The sequence below is a fragment of the Zootoca vivipara genome, chromosome Z1 (genome assembly GCF_965207765.1).
Source record: "Zootoca vivipara chromosome Z1, rZooViv2.hap1.1, whole genome shotgun sequence".
NCBI lineage: Eukaryota > Metazoa > Chordata > Lepidosauria > Squamata > Lacertidae > Zootoca > Zootoca vivipara.
The window spans coordinates 46,146,178-46,167,807 of record NC_142583.1 but is presented as its reverse complement, the minus strand read 5'-3'; the positions used below and the strand labels follow the sequence as shown (position 1 = coordinate 46,167,807).

General features: G+C 41.3%; 2 long non-coding RNA genes and 1 pseudogene across 5 annotated transcripts in view; 2 read left to right on the top strand and 1 right to left on the bottom strand.

Moving 5' to 3' along the window:
* The window catches only part of LOC118083595 (uncharacterized), an 80,517-nt gene that overhangs the window by 45,267 nt on the left and 13,620 nt on the right, over positions 1 to 21,630 (top strand). For 2 of the 4 annotated variants that reach the window (XR_015947762.1, XR_015947761.1), the window contains exons 2-4: positions 12,572 to 12,667; positions 13,832 to 14,032; positions 16,143 to 16,253. This is a non-coding gene — a long non-coding RNA (uncharacterized LOC118083595). Of the gene's footprint in view, positions 1 to 12,559; positions 12,668 to 13,831; positions 14,033 to 16,142; positions 16,254 to 21,630 lie in introns of those variants that run through there. The other 2 variants (XR_015947764.1, XR_015947763.1) reach the window with 2 other exon arrangements.
* Positions 8,437 to 9,688, top strand: LOC118083594 (Golgi phosphoprotein 3-like pseudogene; annotated as a pseudogene).
* Positions 10,337 to 21,630, bottom strand: part of LOC148687363 (uncharacterized) — a 105,886-nt gene continuing 94,592 nt past the window's right edge. The window contains exons 5-9 of the long non-coding RNA XR_015947765.1: positions 19,286 to 19,328; positions 15,924 to 16,136; positions 13,281 to 13,326; positions 11,148 to 12,975; positions 10,337 to 10,531 (exon numbers count right to left, since the gene is read on the bottom strand). This is a non-coding gene — a long non-coding RNA (uncharacterized LOC148687363). The remainder of the gene's footprint in view (positions 10,532 to 11,147; positions 12,976 to 13,280; positions 13,327 to 15,923; positions 16,137 to 19,285; positions 19,329 to 21,630) is intronic.

Here is a 21,630-nt window from a genome sequence, read left to right as displayed (position 1 = left end):
ATATTTCACACCTGTTTTCTGTTTTGACTTTGTTTTATGCTTAATTTTGTGTTTTAATATACACAAGATCTTGATTGTAATAGTGTTTTACTAGTAGTGGGAGGAAGATACGTTCTGGACACTTTCTGAAACATTATTACAAGTTCTGTGGCAGAGCCTGGTATTTGCAATAGGTCCTTCAACTTGGGTTGCCATACTTCAAAAAGGAAAAACGAGGACACCCTGTATGGCAGCCCTACTTCAACTGAACTGTGGTCAGCTATTCCTCAGATTTAGCCCTGGTGAGACCTGGCTGGCTAACATTCACAATCCAATCCTTCCTAGGTTTACCATGGTGAGAAACCCATGGAAACCAGTTCAGGCTAGTTTTTAAAGTAACAATGTCACCTTGTAGGTAGTGCATATCCTTAAACATGTGAATGAATGCAGCTGTTTTCCAAATGATTTGTAGAAAGCCCTTTAAAATTACTAGGAATGGAGAGTCGGGTTCAAAAGCAGAGTGTTGACAAAGTACTGATTGCCTTTGCTTTAAAGCAACCATAAATGCCAAAGGAAAATAGTTCTGCTGCCTCTCTCTATTAGGGAAAATGCCACAGCAGATTTATTTTTCTGGGAGGTATCAGGTTGATAGCAGTCTAAATTCATTAAGAAATTCTGGAAATCTTAGCCTGAATAGATGAACTCATGCCTCATGATCATGTTGATACAGCAACCGAGAAATGTCGTTGTTCCCGCAAGGGGACAATGACAATAAAAATCTATTCTATTGTATTCTATTCTATTCTATTTTATTATTACCTATAAAACTATGCACATTTTTGTGTTTATTTTAAATCACACAATGGAGTGGAAATAAAATGGGTATATGAATGAATTTTGGGTCTTCCCTCTTTTTATTCATTTACAGCATAGCTGCCAAGTTTTCCCTTTTCTCGTGAGGAAGCCTATTCAGCATAAGGGAAAATCCCTTTAAAAAAGGGATAACTTGGCAGCTATGATTTACAGTGCAATCTGAAGAAGGGGGTTCAAAGGCAGTTCTGTTAGCTGGGCTTGATCTGTCTGGGTGGAAGGAAGGGCAGAGGAATGATATAGTATTCTGCCAATTTTTTAAAAATAGTTTCCCCTCCAACTGGAAACAAAGAGAGAAAGGGGAAGGAGAGATTTAGCTTCACTCAAAAGTATTTCTAAATGGACCAGGAGGGCTTTATATTAGATCTAAGCTATTGCTCAGAACACCCCTTTGACACCAGAACTCTGACTTCAGTTGACCAAGGCTCCAGAGGAGCTGACATTGTTGAAGAAGGCTCCAACATCAAATCTCTCCCCATTGCTCTGTAGATTCAAACTATACTATAGACAGATCCAATTCATCCTCTGTCCCCTTGGGATTCTTTCCAGGGACAATAAGATTGCACTCTTAGTTGTTCTAACCGCAATGATATGCAAATATATTTAACAGAAGCTATACTCTGGAGGGGAAGTTTGGCTTGGCCTGGAGCTGATGCAGTGTTTCTGAATAGGGGGAGTTTGTTTCTAAATCCACCTGCACTGCCCACTTCCCATTCCATAGTTTGGTGCCATCCCTAGTTCCTTTAATTAAGAGGATATGAAAAATATGCATTCAATTAATGTTTTATTGCATATTCTATTTTAGTAACCCACTAAAATATGTTCGCTTGCTCTCAAGATATGTAAAACAATAACATTATTACAATCAGTCTCATCTTGCACTAGCGCCAACTCTTCCTCATTGTAAACACGTAAACATTTCCTGAGGGGTTATCCTCCTCATTGATAACTTATGAATATGAGTCAAATCCCCATGCATGGTATTAAAATCCAGTACATGTTCCCAATTAAAAATGTCCCACAGCGTTCTTGATCATCTTTAGCAATTAGCATAATGCTGGAGTTCAGCCACAGGGTAAATGTTGTAACCTGACTTGAAGCTCTTAGCCATCAGGTGTTTTCAATTTGTAGCTATATCAAGTGTATGTAACTCCAGAAATGTAGAAGAAATCACAGTAAGCGTGGAGCTGGGGCAATTGTCTTGACGGGTTTTGGTTTTGGTTTTGATTGCTGGCATGCAGTTGATCCTTGTGATTAAACCATTTCCATTGTGACACAGCCACAGGAATATTATGGAAAGGTTACTGAAATACTAATAGGCCTAGGAACTGAATATTTTCCCCCCTCATTGGTATTGTTAGGAATTTGGGGGTGGACAGATTCCCTATGATTTCTCCATTGAGTGAAGGGTCAGAATTTGAGCAAACTGATAAATTCCAGTATTTAGCAAGGGCTGGGAATAAAGGGCTGGGAAGAACAACCAGCTAACTTCCTCGTGAACCCAGCCAGGAGCTCATGATGGTGGGTTGCTGAACAAACAATGGTGCTGATGGCTACTCAATGGGAATCATTGACCAGGGAGAAGTCTCTGCCAGGCACAGAGGGAGGTTGCCAGGGTAAGGGGGCGTTGTGATGTCACTACAGGAAGAGCGGGTTTTTGTACAACAGAGGTTTAGGAAGCAGGGGTTTCTAGGAAGAAGGAGCAGGAAGTGGGCAGAACTCCATGTGGGGACTGCACTGTTTTTAACCTGCATGTTTCATTTAATTATGCTTTTAACTGAGTTCCTTAATTTTTTTAAAAAATGAATGCTACCTGATTTTTTAAATCAATTTAGATATTGTGATATTGCTTAATTTTTATGTGGACTGGTCTATGAGTGACAGCCTATGAGAGTCTATGAGCGACTCAAAGGTACTTTTTTCTTTTGAATTTGAAAATTCTCTCTCTCCCTCTCCACCCCTTTCAGTGGAAACAGAAAGTTGCCTGGAGTCTTATGAGAGACTTTTGTTGGGCCACTTGGGAGATTCCAAAGTCATTAATTTTAGAAGTAGATGGGGATAATTAGTATTTCATTTAAGTTAGAGGTCAACGCCAGTGTTCTTTCCTCTACTCCAGACATTTTACAGAATGCTATGCCTCATTGCTTTTATTAGATTCAAGCAATGGATGAAATAACAATGTTATTAACCTCTAACACTGTTGAAAAGTTAGGAAAAACAGGTGGGGTGGTGGTGGAAAGGTCGGCAAGGCAGTTACATTTCCTTTCTAGCTGTGTTTGCATAGAATGTGGCAGGACTTAGTATTAGATTTAACAGTCTCTGGGTTAAAAAAAGTTAGTGCAATTCCTTACTGGCCCTTTTGCAAGGGGTGGATAGCGACACTTAAAAACAAAACAAAACATGCAAAATAAAACAATGCACCCAATTAAATTAAAATCACACAATGTCTGCTGTAGTCTAGCTATTGGATGATAGCCCAGATAGGATCAAATATTCTACCTTCTCAGAAACAAATGTGATCTGGTATGACCCAGTTTTGTTTTTACAAAACTGGAAATGAAATCTTCAGGAATACTTCCACGCAGTGGAAACCAGTGAAAGTTTTCTTGATACACTTGGCATTCGAAGTTATCAGGCCAAAAATGTGATAAACCAGTTAAGTCCTCCGCAAACGTCCAGCCAAACTGACTTTGTAGATTATGATCATTATAAAACTGTTTTGTACAGGGGATGCCATATGCTTTAAATGTATGGTGTCGATGTAAGCCCAGATATTAAACTGGATCTAAATCCAAACTCTAACCATTTAGGCCATGCTCAACGCTTGGGCCTTTCCTCTACAATCAGTTCAAAGTAATGTCCTACTGCATTTTATACTACAGAGATATAATTCAAAAGGACATGGCCACATGCAAATAGCAATGATTTTGACAATAAAAAATTGATATGAACAGCAATGTCAGACCAGAAAGAATCACTGGACATGCATCATATGCATCAGTAAGGCATTTTCAGCATGGATCAAGCATGGATGTTGTGGAGTCCAGCATACCTGAAACATCAAATTAAGCTGAATCAATTTCAAGTTTAATTCCAAGGAATTGTTATGTATAAAATTCTAAAGCAAATTTCCATTGTTAGGTTGTATAGTGCATTCTAATTCCCTATTCCATTGCTCTCTGACCTCCTGAACTTGTACTTTACAAGATTCCAATAAACATTTGAAAAATAATAATTATGGGCTCAGCTTTCTGTGATGCAAATTATTACTGCCAGCAATTTAAAAGATGTCAAAGCACTCAAAATATGGACAGTCCTTTAACAGACACCACCAGATGCCATAATTGAAAATATTGTCATTCAGCACTAATTGGTAGATGATATCTAAACTGCAATTTAGGAAAAAGCAAAAATTCCCTATGATTATAATATTTTTTAGAAATATAGGAAGCTTTCCTATAACAGGTCAGTCTATTGGCCCATGTGTGGGTGGTGCTGTGGTCTAAACCACTGAGCCACTTGGGCTTGCCGATCAGAAGCTCAGCGGTTCGATTCCCCACAATGGGGTGAGCTCCCGTTGCTCTGTCCCAGATAGGTAGATAGGTAGATACTCGTAACAGTGTACTGTGTGCCAGAAGCGGTTTAGTCATGCTGGCCACATGACCTGGAAAGCTGTCTGTGGACAAATGCCGGCTCCCTTGGCCTGAAAGCAAGATGAGCGCCGCAACCCCATAGTCCCCTTTGACTGGACTTAACCATCCAGGGGTCCTTTATCTTTACCTTACTGGCCCAAGTAGTTCAGCCTTGTCTACATTGACTGACAGTGGTTCTCTAGGGCTTTAAACAGACAAGTTTTTCCTAGGCCTACCTGGAGATGCCAGTGATCTTTTGCATGCAGAGCAACATGTTCTGCCACTAAGATGCATTGGGCCAGGATTCAACTAACCTGGTCTGTTAGCTGAAACAAGCCATAGGAACTCTAGAGCAACAGAGCCTCCCCCAAATCTACTCTGGAAGGTTGGAAGAAACCCCAGAACAGTGCACAGGAGGAGGAGGGGAGAGATTGTTCCATCAGTGGAAGCATTTATGCTTGCCCAACGGAACAATCTCCTTTGAGCAATGTTGAATTCCACAGCACGTAATTTTATGGACTGCAGCTATGTTTATAATGGATTTTGTGTTGCCTTGAAAGGATTAGCCCTGAAAGGCAGCATATAAACTCTGAGGATAAATAAAGTAAAGGGCACTGAATCCATTCTGCCAGAGCCAGTTCTTCTTCTGAGCAGCAGTTGGGTCGGATTTTAGCTTCCTGTGAAACACGCATAAGCGCTGTTGCTGGAGGGACTCACATATGGACATAGCTGGGCTGGGGTGAAGGCGTGTGGGGCAAAACCCCTGGAGGAGAGCCTTTTCATTCGCAACACCACCTCCAATCTGCTCCCTGAAATTTCATTGAGATCAGAGACAGGGAGAAGATTGGATGAAAAATACATGAATTAAAAGGCTCTAGTTGCAGGCCAGTGTCCCCCCCCCCCCCCGGTAGGACTATAGCTACTTAGTGTGGAAGGGGTGCTGGTTTGTGAGGTGAGCTTTTTGAAGACCCACCTGTTCTTCTCACAGCTCTCCACCGACTTTAGCGGAGTGGGTGCATGTCTGATGTGTGAGAGAGAATGGGTGCGGTGTGGCAATGCCCACTTTTGTTTGGGCCTTGCTTACCAACAGTGTGGCCTTGGTACAATAAAGCTTAGCAACCCCTTTTTAGTGCACTAGACTCCTGTTTGCTACTAGATTATCTGATAAACCTGCCTTACCAGACCAAATATTGCCTAAATTAGCATTTTGCTTTCAGTAGGCAGTGAGATGTGGACAGCCCTTAACCTCCACATTGATTATCAGCTACGGCTACCTTACTCTCCCAGCAACCAGGAGATGGTAACAAAGAAAGTTCAAAATGTTTTGTGATATTAAAGAAATTGACTGAGATCTCAACAGGTGCTATATAAAGTTACATCAAAACACACACATAGACCTAAGTAAATATTAAGTAGATGTCATCCATTTTGTACATCTGATAAAAATGATTCGAAAGGATTAATCTGCATTTCCAAGGGACCTGAAATAATGTGTAAATGGATATTTCCTTTCCAATTACTATATTTTGGAACATTTTAATATTTATGCCTAGCCACAGATAAGAGGACACATCACTAAAATAAATAAATCTATTGACATCATTTAAAACTCTTGCACTATAGTTCTTCTGGGTAGCAATTATGGTATAACCAACTGATCCAAATTTCTTGCATTACCTGTTTTATTGACATATGTTAATAAAGGATATAAAAAGGGAATAAGTATACCGGTAAGTAGAATCACATTCCTAGTGAGCTGTGGTACTTTAGAAAAATGATTGAATGTACTCTGCTAACTAGTTGGTAGTGTTTTTTCTTCGTAACTATTTGAAACCAGCAAAATTACCTTTGGTGCTGTTCTCTTAGTCAGCATCCCTAACCAGGCTATCATTGATGAAGATTTCTCAAACAAAAAGGAAGGCAGCGGATTTAAATTGTGGATGTTGCTTGATTCCCTGGCCCTAAACACATTAGTACACTGTATTTCCCTGCTTATACAGGCTTTTGTATAGTGAACATGTGATTGTTCAAATGCCCCAGCAGGGCACCCAGAGTTTGCAAGGAGGAGAAAAAGGGGGAAAGGGGGAAAAATTGTTTGGAACAAATTTGCATTAGTTCAAGGGCAACGTTAAGCATTTTACAGATGGTTTATTGCTATTCTTGTGCTGTTTAAGCTGTCTTTCATGTCAAAAGTCCTTTCCTGCTTACAAATCATCAGGAAGAATTCCGGCCACCATGCTGTTTGCATAAGCTCCTTCAGGGGTTCTGGCCCTTTGATCACAGATATCGTTTGCAATCGAGTTAAAAATAGGAGGCTGCTGCGATAAGCCTCGGTTCTGACAGTAGACCAGCTTTCCTTTTTCTTCTCTAACTTTGTTCTCGTCTTTTGTAGTATGGGAACACATAATCTCAACACAGAAGGGCCAGTGTTGAGGGATAAGAGTGGAGTTTAAAGAAACTGGGGAGGTCACTGAATGAGAAGCAGCTTCTTACAAAGTGTGGTCCACCTTTCGAAGAATGAAAAGGGGGGAAGTTCAAAAGAACGCAGATGCTTATCTATATATCAGTTTTTCAAGCTGATTAGCAGATTACAGGCAGAGTACAATTTTAACATCCCCAATCCTGCTTAAAACACTCCCCCCCACCCTTAAACTTTGTGTTTTGCTCTTAATCCACTGAGACTGTTTTAAGGGACAAAGCAAATACTTCTTGAACTCAATCGTGGGACCCCCATTGACTTCTATGGATGTGGTGTCAGTCTCGAAGCACATTGCTGTGTTCAGTGTCATCATAAAGGTTCTTAAAATAAACTGCAGCAGAGACAACTTTATTTCATAGTTGCATTGCGTTTTTTATATAGAGAGAGATTGTTTAAATCATACATTGTTGATTAGCCATTGCAACATAAAAACAAGGTAAAAGAAGCATTATGTGTGTGGTGATGAAAAAATCCAGTTTCCGGTGCCTGGTATCTGACACCCCGTTCACATATATGAAAGTTATCATTTGGTGCTGCAGTCAGTAAGTGATGAACACATATGTGTTCATCAGCCTCAAGAGCTGAGGCATATGTGTTCATCAGCCTCAAGAGCTGAATCAAGGCCATTCCAAAAAGCACATGGAATTCGGGATGGGGTGAATACTCAGATTGGGGAAGGTAATCAATATGTGATGCACTGTTTAAAAATTAAAAAATAATTATGCAGTCATTTTGGGAAAATCTAGACCTCAGTCGGGTCAATCCTTTAAATGGGCTGCAAATGCTGTCATCTTACCGTACTTGCTAGCTTTCCCTTCTGCCTTCATATGCAGAGCCTCAAAACACTTTTCAAAAGACAGCTTCACACAGAGCATTCAGCTGGAACACTTGCTCAACTGCTTTCAGGGTGAGCAGTACAATTCTAGTACATCCCTAGTCCGATGGCTTGGGGGTTCCAGGAGAAGCAACAGGGTTGCGTTCACTCTACCCATATCCCAGGACAGGTCATTCATAAGGTTGCCCAAGACAGTTTTGGTCCCAACATTGGATTGTAAACTAGACTGATAAAGAACCAGGTAATCAGTTTTTCTCCATGTGGATTATCAGACCAGATTCCTCCTTTATGTTGAAGTAAAATAAACCTAACACATGAGAGGGGGAAAGGTGTATGACTATTACAGTTAATATAAAGGATGAATTGTATTATAACACAATAAATTGTAATAAAGTGCAGTCATAAAATTTTATTGTACATGACATCAGATAGCTCATAAAATTTAAACCCATACACAGCAGATAATGGTTGCATTCCTTTTTGTTTAATTTGGCTTGAGTCAGTATGATAATACTTAATTGCTTGACTATTAAATTCTTTGTTAGGAAATGAGACAATTTCTGTCATGGGAATAGAAGTGAAACACCTAGTTGTGAATGGTGGATATTGCTGAAATCCATTAGGGGTGCCAGCATTATGTTGATACTTCGGTCTGATTTCAGCGTCCTTCATTCCCGTGTTGAACAACACAGAAACAAGGAGTGGGGGGCCTCACTGGTTGCCCTACACCTGGCACTGCACACTTCCCTTGACATTTGCACATACATCATCTGGGGGCATTCCGGCTGACCACACAGTGTTGAAGATTCTGGGGCGATCTTCACATATACAAGTGTGTGCCTTGAGGAAGCTGATGTGCTGGGGGTGTATTTTTTCCCTCCCTTCCCTTTCTCTTCCTCCCCCTTCCTTTTTGCCAATGAACCAGGAAGTAAAGTTTGCTCAGCTTAGGATTCCCCAGTTTTCCCATTAAGAAGCAAGGGAGCAACTTGAGCAATAGGTGGAGGAGGAGGGGAGAACAGGGCATTATTACAGGCACGACAGAGAGACCATGACAATGTTAATTCACTGGGGGCGGCGGGCAGATGTCGGGCAAAACATTGACAAGTGGCTGGAGGGTGAGGAAGACTCCATACCAGACAAGACTTTGGGTGATTAAGACTCCGGAGACTCCAAAGACATCCGCCTCACCCTCATGGAGGAGGTGCTACTCCTCGGCTTGAAGGATAAAGAGGGCTACACATCCTTCTGGAACGACTGCATCTCCTCCGGCCTCTGGGGCGGCATCCTCATTGAGCTGGCAATGAGGGGAAGGATACAGCTGGAGCCACAGGCTATGAGGAAAATACGACTGCTGGACCGGAAGGTCCTCCTAAAGTCAGATGCCCCGACAGGAGACGTCCTCCTAGACGAGACGCTGCGGCACCTCAAAGCCACCGAACCTGCTGAGACAGTGCAGACGTAGATTGAGTTGCTGACGGGTGAGACCTGGAACCCCTTCAAGCTGCAATACCAGCTCTGCAATGTCCGGGAGTGGACCACCAAGAACCTTGTGGAGAAGGGGATCCTGACGACTGAGAAGCAGAACTTCCTCCTCTTCGACATGACCACCCACCCAGTCACCAACACCAGGGAGAAGCAGCGCTTGGTGAAGAAGCTGCAAGAGAGCGTCCTGGACCGGTGGGTCAATGACCCCCACCACATGGACAGGCGGACCTTAGCCCTGCTGGTCCTGGCGCATGCCTCTGATGTGCTGGAGAACGTCTTCACCAGCCTGGTCGACGAGAAATACGATGTGGCCATGAACCGGTCCAAGGACCTCATGGACAGAGACCCTGAGGCGGAAGCGGCCAAGAGATGATCTGGGCTGTTTTGGCAGCCTTCAACAAGTCCTAAAAGCCTCCCGAGTTGGGAGAGGCTGTTCTGTGTGGGTTTGACCCTCGTTTCCTCTTTAGGACTGAACCTTTTCCGTTCTGTGGAATCTTCCCATGCTCCTTAGCGGTGGGCATTGGTGACTTGCTGCGTCCATAGCCGCCACCACAGATGTTGGGCATGGCAGGCGACATTCTGTTACAGGAACGCCTATACCTTCACCACCACCTCCTCTTCCTCAGATTCGGGGACTTGTTAGGTTGCAAGAACAAGCAAAGAAGTTTGTGCGCTGTTTTCTCCTTCCCCCCTGGAAACACCCCCCCCGTTCCGTTGTCCCCTCCCCCCAGTTTAAAATGAAGGTCTGTGTCTGCTAGAAGTGTAGTGAGCCGCCTCTCTCGTTTATTTCAAACTCTTTTCTCTCCCTGCCCCCCGCTGTTTCAGGGAACAAATTACGATGTGCATTTGGGATTTTTGTTTTGTTTTCTTCCATTTTTTCCCCTCTCTGTGTTAAATCTTATAATCCCATGTTTTGCCCTGTCTCGTTTTTTCGACCCAGTTTTTCCCTTGTGCTGTTTATTCCTTGTGTTCTGCTGGAAAAAAACCATTACAGCCCAAATCTCTATGCAAAAAACAACACGTGTGTGCCTTCATATGTGTGAAGGCACATACCTCCTGCTCCCCACTACAGACATTAGCAAGTGTGCAACATCAGGGGCTTGGCTGCTTGGTACAGCCCTGCTCCTTGCTTAGGTGTTACTCAACACAGGAACACAGAACACCTAGATAGGGTTCCTTGGGTTTGGACCCACAAGGCCAGACTACTGTAAAGGGCTGCTATGCAATGCAGTTGCTACAGAATACCATTGCCTTTCTTGGGCAGCTGGACTGTTGGGAGAGCTTTCTCATTGTTCCAGAGTCTGCAAAGACTCTTGAAAGTTAATTCATTTTTAAAACCAATTCTATACCACCTTTCACTCCAGAGAGTATCAAGGAAGTTTGCTACCAGCAAAATAAGAACATGTCAATGAAACATATCAACTTGGTTTTATCTATTTTGCTGGGTGTGATAATGGTAGTTTTGCATTTTTAACTTGCTGTAAGTCTCTCTCAGTCCCCCCCCCCCCCGTAAAAAGCATTGAATCAATGCTTTTAATAATTATAATCCATAAAAATATATCAGTGAAACATGAACTGTAGTAGTTAGCATGCTAAATATGTTTGTTGATATATGAATTGTTTTAACTGTTTTTAATGCATCTGTTGTTTTTAAATTTATATATATATATGCAATTGTTTTAGCAGTTTTTCTACATGCAGTTGTTTTGCATATGTCTCACACAATCACTTTGGAGACGCTTCATAGTTTTAAAATGGAGCAAATAAATTGAAAACTGGCACTAAGAGCCTGCAGGTTCCTGCATGCTGGATTCTGGAAGCATGCTGCAGGTGCCTGCCTAGTCTTTGAGGGAAAGTCATTCCATACCTGTCATGATTCTGTTCAAGAGTCTGGAAGGGTGGCCATGTGTTCTGCTTTGCAGAAGGCAGTCCTCTAGTTGAAGGCCTTCCAGATAAAGAATAAGAAGGAAGGGCAAGAGTGCTGAAGTTGGCCCTCAACCGTTACTGCCTGAGCAGCGAATGAGTAGACACACCTGGTCACAGTCTACTCCACTATGTGGAAATATACTGTATTTCTATTTAATTTATAGCAGTTATTTTTACATTTGTATCTATACATATAAATTAGTATATGCAGGTGCAACGTATATCCATGCCCTCTTTTAATCCTTTTTTTTTTTTTTGGTGATGAGTACATAGCTACCCTAGATTCTGGTCTTCACCTATAAAATAATTTTCTTTTTATTCCAGTAGTGCACCAGGGCACCAATAATATATCCCTGCCTTCCTCATTTCCTCACTTTTGTGGGATGGAACACTGGGGCAGACAAGTCACAACAGTTCCTAGAGTGTCCACTAACAGGAACTCACCTGGAGGGACACCTGACTACAGGTCAGTTCCTGTTCCCTCAGACATGCAAATGAGTTGGATTAGATAAGCCCCTAGCCTGCAATCACTCGCTCTCTTAGCTACTTCCTCCTTCGATGGGAACACATCTTCAGAGAATCTCTAGTTAGGATGGTTCTCACTCTAGGCCTGCAGCCAAGAGTGAGACCAAATGGAGTCTTACTTTACTAAGTAGTCTCTAGATGTATATATACTTGTAACTTTTCTAAGCAAGCCTGCCTTTCTGAGATTATGCTGGTAACTCAGGATGAAACTGTAAGTAAACTCTATCTTATTTTATAAACACTGTGTTGTGTATTTCTTTTAAGAGGGACAAAGGGGACCTTTGCCAGGAAGTGTAATATTGAAGTATAAAGTGTAATATTGTTATAGAGATTCTAGCGAATCTAACGCTCACGCTTTGCTGCGCGCCAAAGGGGAATGTCACTCTGCTGATATTGGAAGCTTGCTAACACAAGCTTGGATAGGACCTATCTAATAATATATCCTAATCCACATCCCTAACATTCCCACAACTTTGAGGAACAATACCACTGTCCTTCCTCAGAACCAGGCACCAGGGCAGACAGCCTAGAAGAGCCTTGTAAGGATGCCTCTGCTGGTTTTGGCACAGCAAAGAAGACTGTTTTAAAATGAACAGCAAACTGTTTAACTTTAAACAGCTTTTCCTGTTGTGGGAAAGCAGCAATCCAACTCTTCCCACAATGCCTTTCTCTGAGGAAGGACACTGCATTGAGGTTTTTAGGGAAGTTATATGGAGGAGTACTGCCAGTTGCTTTGCTCTGACAGCAAGTAATGTTTGGACAATTTCTTCTTATATTCCCCATCAGATGTTCAGCAATATCTATGGCAATAATGTTTTATCACATTTCTTTGCATTAAAGGAGCAACTGAGAGAATACTAAAAACTATTCAAGCAGAGAGAGAAATAGAGGAGATGGAAGAGAACAGAAATGATGAAGAAAACAGAATTCAAAACGGTAAATAAATTTCTATTATATTGCCCTTTAAATCTCTCATACCCACTACGGCCAGTGTAACCCACCATTGCCAGCTAGAGGGTTTAAACATTGTATTCTCGGTGTCCATGTGAAGAAACACATATATAGTGAATTGCAAGCATACATTAATGTATAGAACAGTTTTTTATTCCTTCCAAATACTGATATGTGATTCTAGGTGAGATTAGAATCTATTCAATACATAACAGAATCTGTACCAGGACACATTCCTGGCCTACCTGCTCCTGGGATTAAATACATCCTGTTTCTGCAGTTAGAAAGCAGCTCTGGAAAAAAACACACGATACTGGCATTCATGACTTCTAAAACACAAAACAGCTCAGACACAGAGGAAATGGGATACTCAGTCTTCCGCTCTTTCAGTGTCAGGGAAAATGTAAGTTAAATATTACAAATCTTTTTTGGCAGAATAATCCTTTAAAAAGAATTTCTTTTCTTTCTTTTTTGGGTGAAGTTGTCCGAGTTGCATTATTTTTTAAAAGGAGATACTAGTTTTTGGAACATTTCAGATAAACATATGGATGGAAAACAGTTATTCAGTGTTCTTCACTTGGTAGTCAGCTGTGCTTACCTCTAATAGTTTAATGTAGGATCATTTTCATGCTGTGCCAAGTGCTCTAGAGGATTCGAAAGGAAAGGAAATTCAGCCAATAACTTAATAAGGCAACCCATAGTTTAGATCTTTAATGGAGCACACTAACAGCACTGAGAGGATATATGATAGTCATCTTCAAATATTGAACGGGCTGTCACATGGAAGATGAAGCAAGCATGTTTTCTCCTGCTTCAGAGGTAGGACCTAAACCAGTGGATTCAAGTTACAAGAAAGGAGATTCCAACTCAACATTAGAAAGAACTTTCTGACAGTAAGAGCTGTTTGGCAAGGGAATGGAGTCCCTTGGAAGGTGGTGGACTCTCCTTCACTGGAGATTTTTAAGCAGAAGTTGGATGGCCATCAGTCATGGATGCTTTAGTTGAGATTCCTGCATTGCAGGGGGTTGGACTAGATGATCCTCAGGTCCCCTTTCAACGCTACAATTCTATGATTCTAAAAGAGCAGGAGACCTTAGTGTATGCGAAATAATCTGCTCTGTTGTTTCTAAAAGACAGTTTCCCTTCCAGACTCTTTGTGTGGCTGGTCCATTGGGCTTCTTGCCTTTTCCAAAGAACACCAACGCTTTGGCTGTGCACACATTACCATATACTGAACATGCTCCAGCGTGTTTCCGTTACTGCTGCCTGAAGCCGTGTACACGTGACATTAGCTACAATCCATATCCACCCTGTAGTTTCTTGAGAAGTACTGGACTGAGAGATATGAAGGTAAGGTTAGCGATTTTGTGGTTACGTAGAAATACTCCTGTTCGATGCATTTCCCCTTGGACCAATTTCCATCTGATTTGAAAACATAAGTTCAATTTGCAGTTGAGGTGAGGTGTGTACATTTGAGACAGCTGTTGCACACATCCAGGTGGCAGCATGTGCACAGATGGCAGCTTCATGTATAGGAGGGAGCCATGAGGAAACCGAACATGTAACGCATATCAGGTGAAGACATGCACACTTAGTCTCCTGTATGCACCTCAACATGCAAATGCAACCTGAAATTCATTAAGGGGAAGCAACCTCACTGTGTTTTGAAGCTGCTAATGTGTACATAGCTTTAGAAGCCTAATTTGTATTTGCCTCCCCATAAGGTTCTTGCATGCTTCCTTCCAATACAAGATTTCACTCCAGAGCATCCAAAAAGCTCACCTTATTCTTTGTCCCACAATATCTTGGGTCCCCCTTCATACAAGCTAATGTACTAATACCTTGATTTTTAAAGTACATAGCTTCCAAATATATAGAAATGTTGTTGCAGCTAAACCTATATTCTTTACCTTTTTAAAAAGCCACATTATGCTTTTCAGGCCCATTTTCCCCACCCCTAGAAGTCCATGCAAGCTTCCTTGAATAAATCAAGCCGATATCTCTTGAACGTAAGCACAGCACAGGGCAAAGCAGAGGGTGGGACTGTTGGCTTATGTTTAAGGACATGATTAATTTACTCGACTTTTGCATGCTTGTTAATGCAGAAATTAGTATTTTATGAGGAAAGAGATCTCCCCTTTAAATAATGCAACCTTTATTAACTTCATATTTTACACACACACATCTTTCATTGCTGACAGAATCTGGAAAAGTTCTTGCGGAGAATAAATTCTCCTATAAAATGTTTTAGTGGGCCCCTTCGGGTAGGCTGTTGTGAGGCAGACTGATTGCTTAAGCCCCAGAAACAGTAGTCATCGTTGTGTAAGTTGGTGACCCTGGGAAAAAGAATAAGGGAGCGAAGGCCATTGGCGTGGTTTTTTTTTTAGTTGGTGTGGCTGCTTGTAGGCCTTTTGATCTGTGCTTAGACGAGACAGTCCTCCAATTTAGGTTCTGTCCTGCAGGGATGACAAAGATATTTTGGGAACACTAGGTCATTATATAACTGACCCAGACATTATCTGAACATAGCTTGTCCAAAGGTAGACAAAGGCGAGGTGCCCAAAGCCAACTAAATGGCCCTGGAAAGCTGCTTAAATGTGCCTTATCTCAGACATGGTAATTGGCTTTCTACTGGTGGCGAGTACAGTTCTGTTAAAGGCGGGCCTGAGGGAACCACTCTTTTGGGGACTGTAGTTTATTATTAGGTGAGGAAATTACTGGACACCTCCAGCTGTCATTAATCAGCCACGGAGCCTGACTGGAGCCAAGCAAGAGGCCTGTGGGTGTATTCCACTGCATGGTAGGGAAATACAACGAGACAGAGACAAATGCTTTTCAGCCTAGCAGCACTAAACTCTGCCCTTTCACAGACCTTAACATGCATGTTCAAATTGATTTAGTCTGTTTACCCCCTCAGCTTTGGCATCCATTTCCCTTTAAGACTGACAGCTTTATGTGTCGCTACCATGTTATTATGTGTTACCGTTCTACCAGTAGCTATAGAGTTTCGGACAAGTGTAGGGAAAATATATATACTTCCAGACCTAGAAGAGGACTTGGTAGTTCTGACAGTGCAAATAGGAAAGCAGAGTCAATTAATTACTTTTTTTAAAAAAAGCAGCATGTGTTTGCTCTTTTTATTTTCCACTTTCCCCCACTTTTCAAGCCCATTCCAATTCATGTTCAAGAAAGAGAGAGAGAGAAAAAGGTGGGGGGGGGGAGAAGCCTTAAATAAACTTACGTGATTGAGAAACACATCTGTCAGGTGATGTAAGTGTCTGGCTTATAATTCTTCCTCTTTGGTTTACAAACAAGAAATTTCTTCATGGCTGTGGAATGCCGACTTAAAGTCTGCTATAGGTGTGTGCCTCTCAAGCAAAAAATGAAAACAAGTAGCAAATCACAGGGTTGACTTGGCTTGTAAACACCTTTTAACTGTATTTTCTCTTCTCTGCTGTAGGGACAGAATATACATGGAATGTGAATGGAAACTGAATGTGGCTATTTAAACATGATCTACCTAACGAAACAAGAGCCAAACAGCCCTCTCTGTTTTCCCACTGCCAGTTAGGTGAGTCCTGTTCTCCTTTGCAGGTGTTCTCTTTGCCTTTGGGGAGCAGCCTTTCAAAAGTGACAGGTTCTGTGAAATTACTTCAGTTATAAACCCCTCCAACCACTGATTTGATCTGTGGTTGGGTCGTCAGCAGGATGAGAAACTGAGGAAACCATGAGTAGTTTCACATGAAGAGCTACAATATCTAAAGTCACAGATGGGCAACTATGAGAGTGTGTTGACATACCATACAGTGAGATTGTGGCTCACCTCACAGGAGCACATAGTTGGCAACTTGACAACAACTGCACACTGAAATACCATTGCCCCTGAAAACCTCACTGTCAGGATTCTTCGTTCCTGACCTGTGCCACCTTATACCATTTGGTAGTGCCAAACTGCATACAACTAAAAAGGCACAACTTGGAGACTTCATTGCCACAGTTGCTCAACTGAAATCAAGTCAGGTGTTCTGAAGGAGTAAAATGAAGATGCCTGGTAGCTGTTAGCATTTCTAATGGTTTTTTTTTAACCAACTACCATTTATGTCTAGTGTGAAATTTCTCTAGGCTGTAGAGGTCCCTTGGAATGAAAGGTATACATTAAATGTACCACTACTATTTTTATTTATTCAGCTCTTTTCTTGGGTGTATTGACTTCTCCATGTTTTTATGAGTTGCCTGAGGCAGCTTTTGCTAAAGGTGTTGATAAAACCTTTTCAGGTGAAATCGTGGACAGCTGGACCATATGTTACTCCCCCCCCCACACACCATTTTTTCCCCAGCTAAAGATTGTTAAATAATAACTTGAGGGTATTTTCTCCTAATGAGCAATAACCATATCCTAGGCTAAATAAACTACAGGCCACAGGCCTAGGTGTTTATTAGCCAAGGATATGGTCAGTAACTTATTTTGAGAGAAGCATCTTCTAGCTCTTTTTTAAGGCTGATGCAAAGGTTACTTGGAGTGAAATGAAGTGAGTAGGATGAGGAAACTGTGTGTGTGTGTGTGTGTGTGTGTGTGTGTGTGTGTGTGTGTGTTTATTTTACTGAATGTACCTGCATGGCAGGCAAGGCCTAAGGCACTGAATATAACAAGGATCAGAATCTTGAAATTAACAGTCTGCTTTTACTCAAGTTATAAAAGCAAATTAATTAAATATTTTCATGGCTGCTAAGAAATCACTCAAATATTTAATCCCATAAAGAGAAATGAGATTGAATAGAAATAGTAACAATGGGGCAACAGTGTTAATTCAGGGTTATTATGGCTTATAGTAACAGTGTTGTTTTTGCTGTTGTTTAGTCGTTTAATCGTGTCCGACTCTTCGTGACCCCATGGACCAAAGCATGCCAGGCACTCCTGTCTTCCACTGCCTCCTGCAGTTTGGTCAAACTCATGTTCATAGCTTCGAGAACACTGTCCAACCATCTCATCCTCTGTCGTCCCCTTCTCCTTGTGCCCAAAATCTTTCCCACCATCAGGGTCTTTTCCAGGGAGTCTTCTCTTCTCATGAGGTGGCCAAAGTATTGGAGCCTCAGCTTCAGGATCTGTCCTTCCAGTGAGCACTCAGGGCTGATTTCCTTCAGAATTGATAGGTTTGATCTTCTTGCAGTCCATGGGACTCTCAAGAGTCTCCTCCAGCACCATAATTCAAAAGCATCAATTCTTCGGCGATCAGCCTTCTTTATGGCCCAGCTCTCACTTCCATACATCACTACTGGGAAAACCATAGCTTTAACTATACAGACCTTTGTCGGCAAGGTGATGTCTCTGCTTTTTAAGATGCTGTCTAGGTTTGTCATTGCTTTTCTCCCAGGAAGCAGGCGTCTTTTAATTTCGTGACTGCTGTCACCATCTGCAGTGATCAAGGAGCCCAAGAAAGTAAAATCTCTCACTGCCTCCATTTCTTCCCCTTCTATTTGCCAGGAGGTGATGGGACCAGTGGCCATGATCTTGTTTTTTTTTTTTATGTTGAGCTTCAGACCATATTTTGCGCTCTCCTCTTTCACCCTCATTAAAAGGTTCTTTAATTCCTCCTCACTTTCTGCCATCAAGGTTGTTTCATCTGCATATCTGAGGTTGTTGATATTTCTTCCGGCAATCTTAATTCTGGCTTGGGATTCATCTAGTCCAGCCTTTCGCATGATGAATTCTGCATATAAGTTAAATAAGCAGGGAGACAATATACAAACTTGTTGTACTCCTTTTCCAATTTTGAACCAATCAGTTACGCTGAGTCAAATCATTGGTTCATCAGCATTGTTTCAACTGATAAAAATAAGCTCTTCAAGGTTTTAGACAGGGGTGCCTGGAGATGCTGGCATTGAACTTACAGCTACAACCCTTCTCTTGTGTATCTTGTTATGGAATGATTCCCAGAGTCATTTTACAGGGAGTGTTTTATTTTCAAAAAGAGAGGTGATGGGGCAGGAGTTGCCAATGTTTCTGGACCATTGGGTACATTTGTAATCCTCAGAAAGTGTTGCGGGCACCAGTCACAAAATGAATGCTGTGTGTATGGGAGTGGGAGGTTGATATTACACAAAATGACTATTGTGGGGGCATAACACAAAAAAGGCTGTCACATCTAGAAGAGCAGAAAAAGAGGCAGGACCACAAAAATGTGTAGGCAAATCTCACATCAGCCCCCACCCATCTATGAGAATAAAAAGGCACTGTTTTCATTCACAATGAGAAGCAGTTTGCGCATCTCCTTGTTCAGAATGGGTCAGTGTCCAATTGCAGTATCCAATGAAATGTGGCCCTGGCTTATGGGGCATGTTCAGTGTACAAGCTGAGCTCAGTGCAAACCAGAACTGAACAGGTAGATCAAACTTAGTGGGCAAGGCCACAAATAGATATACAGTGGTACCTTGGGTTAAGAACTTAATTCATTCTGGAGGTCTGTTCTTAACCTGAGGTACCACTTTAGCTAATGGGGCCTTCTGCTGCTGCTGCTGCCACCGCACCATGATTTCTGTTTTCATCCTGAAGCAAAGTTCTTAACCCGAGGTACTGGTACTATTTATGGGTTACCAGAGACTAACCTGAAGCATCTGTAACCTGAAGCATCTGTAACCAGAGGTACCACTGTAATGAAGATACGAGTTAATGTACAGGTTGAATGAGGATCTGCATTATCATTTGCAGTTCATGGTGTCAGTAATAAGGGACTGGAAAAGGATCGTCAGTTGTCTTTGCAACAAAATTAAAAATATGCAATGTTATTTTGTTTTAGAACTGTTGATAGTTTTGTTTTGCATTGTAATTCTAATTGGCTATCATTTTTGAAACAATTTACACTTACATAGACACAAGCTGAACGAGCCAAAAAGATTCAGGCAAACTGAGTTTTTATAGAATCTTGATGCTTAGCAGGAATAGCCTTATTTGAAAATCTAGTAAATAATGAGCTCCAAACTACAGCACACCATTGTTATGAAAGCATAATAAGACTAGTGTAAAATCTTCCAACATGTGTGTCTGTGTTGCACATAAAATCCCTGGACATGGAAATGTCAAGAAATCAGTTTCTTAAACTAAGACATTGCCGTTGAAAATTGATATGGGCATAGTCTTAGCAAAGCATTTTCATAGGTTATTAGTTCCAGTGAGTTTGACCATCTATCAAATGAATGTACCTGATACAAATATATATGGCATTGACTAATTGGCATGCTGACAGTTGGCCTAAGTTAGATATATGATGTTGTGCCGCTGAGGTTGGTAGAAAAACAAAAATACAAAAGGTAGCTATGCTATGCCTACAATTAGCAGTGTAAACATCTTAATAGGCATCAAGGACACAAACAGATGTTCTAATAGCGTGTCTGTGAGAAACTGATCTGTACTACTTCCACTCTAGCTTGACCTCTCAAAGTTTCAGTCCCACTGGGAATTTCAGTGATTTATTAATTTGGGCACAATGAATACCATAGAGACAAGCAGTCGTTTTTAAGGAGTGTGGAAACAGTGTGTGTTTGTGTGTCATTTCACAGGCGTTTTTCTCCCTGATAAACACCCTTTTGTATTTTTTGCACCCTTTTGTATGGGTGGAAAAGCAGAACAATATTCACAAGGGTGTAGGTGCTTGGAGAAGAGTGAATGTTTCCCCATTGCTAAGGTGACAAACAGGTCAATGGTTCCAATTAGAAGTTGACGTTTAGAATGTGGATGGAGATATGCATTCGGATGTCAGCTGAATACATACCCTACTCTGCCCCAACTGCTCATGTGTAACTAACTATACACAACCATAACTGGATCAGGGTGAAAATGTCATTGTAGAGTGGTGGCAGGAAATTAAGCTGGTAGTGCAGTATTGTAAGTCATTGCTTAGGGAATGACAATTAATTCTTTCTTCCCTATTCAGAATGCAGAGGCAATCCCTTATTCACCCTCAGATGCATTGTAACAAAATTGCAGAAAAACCTCAAAGATAGAGGGATTTTGTGGAAGAATCTTTGTGCCTCTCAACTGCACACTTTTTGCATAAAATCTTAAATATCTTTATAATTCTGCACAACTCTGGTTTCAATAGGAGAAGGGCAGCCCAGACCAATATGCAATTAATCTGTGATAAAACAGAATCTAATCTCAAAATTAATCAAAATAGATTGCTGCAGCATCATTCTACCACATTCCTAGAGCAAGGGGAGGAAAGATTGATTATTTAGAGGATGTGGGAATTCTGGGAAAGAGGGACAGAGAGAGAGAGCCATAGTTTGTGGAAAGCAATCCTGTATTTGAGATTAAGAAAAGTTTATTTTGGGCCAAAGAATCCCCTGTAAATAATTTTCTTTGTACTGTTAATTGAGGGGCAGGGCGGAAATGCTTTCTGGAAATTCATTATAATTGCATATTTATTCAAAATCACTTTTGTAATGCGAGTCCATCAAGAAAGTGTTTCAAAACCAAGACCCAATTTCCAAAGCTAATGCATACTTAATGTTTTCTGAAAGATGTACCAACATTTCAGTTAGAAGGGGTTGTTTTGCTGTATCTTGAATCCTAATGAGAAGTAAATGTTAAACTTAATTTGTTTCTCCAAAGCCACTTAATAAAATGATCCTGCTCTTGTTTTCTTCAACATGAGAAAGCTGAGTGGTACAAGATCTTGATCGGTTACATGTCAAATTATATGTCCTTTCTCTTTTATAAGAACTTCTTAATATTATTTGCCTTGAATAAATGCAGCCTTGACTTTGCAAACAGTGCTGCAAATAATCAGTATGACTCACAACAGCAATACTGACATACTCTAAAATGAGCAAGTACATAAATCAGAATTGCTATCTCTGCCCCACTCCACTCTCCTGCTGACAATAATAATAATTTATTATTTATACCCTGCCCATCTGCCTGGGTTTCTCCAGCCACTCTAGGCGGCTTC